Source organism: Cicer arietinum, unplaced genomic scaffold, assembly GCF_000331145.2.
Source record: "Cicer arietinum cultivar CDC Frontier isolate Library 1 unplaced genomic scaffold, Cicar.CDCFrontier_v2.0 Ca_scaffold_5990_v2.0, whole genome shotgun sequence".
Lineage (NCBI taxonomy): Eukaryota > Viridiplantae > Streptophyta > Magnoliopsida > Fabales > Fabaceae > Cicer > Cicer arietinum.
Window position 1 is genome coordinate 28,193 of NW_027339637.1, and position 862 is coordinate 29,054.

General features: G+C 30.0%; 1 non-coding gene across 1 annotated transcript; it reads left to right on the top strand.

The window, feature by feature from the left end:
- The first annotated feature begins 342 nt into the window (after positions 1 to 342).
- On the top strand, positions 343 to 538 carry LOC140919201 (U2 spliceosomal RNA). Its single transcript, XR_012161764.1, has one exon. It is a non-coding gene; the product is annotated as a U2 spliceosomal RNA (small nuclear RNA).
- The last annotated feature ends 324 nt before the right edge of the window (positions 539 to 862 follow it).

Here is an 862-nt window from a genome sequence, read left to right on the forward strand (position 1 = left end):
TTTGGAAAAAAATTATAATCTTTTTTAACTATATTTTATCTGATGTTATCTTTTTCTTGCAAAATTTACTATCCTTGGTGTTATGTTGATAGTAAATGACATATGTAAAATATTCTACGTCAAATAACTATAGCTAAATAGATTATGAAGAAAATCATTTTGATTAAGTAACGTAATATGTTGGGAGACTATTTTGATTTTTCTTTTGAAAATGTAAGCTACAAAGCAAGAAACAAAGGGTAGAATCATCACATCTACAACAACAAGTCCCACTTCACGTAGTAATCAAAGCATTGGAGCACACAACTAATATTGAAGACACAACAAATCACATTTCAAATCATACCTTTCTCGGCCTTTTGGCTAAGATCAAGTGTAGTATCTGTTCTTATCAGTTTAATATCTGATATGTGGATCATTGATCCACACGATATTAAATTAATTTGTTTAGGGGGAGATTTTATACCAGTAGCTTGCTATTGAGATTCTCAAGTGTCGCTCATGTTTTGCACTATAGCATGAGTTCGGCGCATCCCACCAAATCAAGTTCAACTTTTTCAAATTTAAATTTCATTAAAGATTAATCCATTTTTTTTAGGTGCAGCTAGGATTTATACATTTTGATATTATTATGTTTTTGGATTAGTAGTATATCTTTATTTCTTGTATCTTGTCTCCTCTTATGGCCTCCCTCTCTTAGATAAGTTCTTCTTGGAACAAGTTATGAAGATTAGGGGAATAATGACCATGTTAGAAAGGATCAGAATTACTATCATTTTGGAAACACTTTAGCAATGTACAATATGTAGTGTTGATGGGGAATAAAAACAAGTTTGGAAAAAAATTATAATCTTTTTTAACT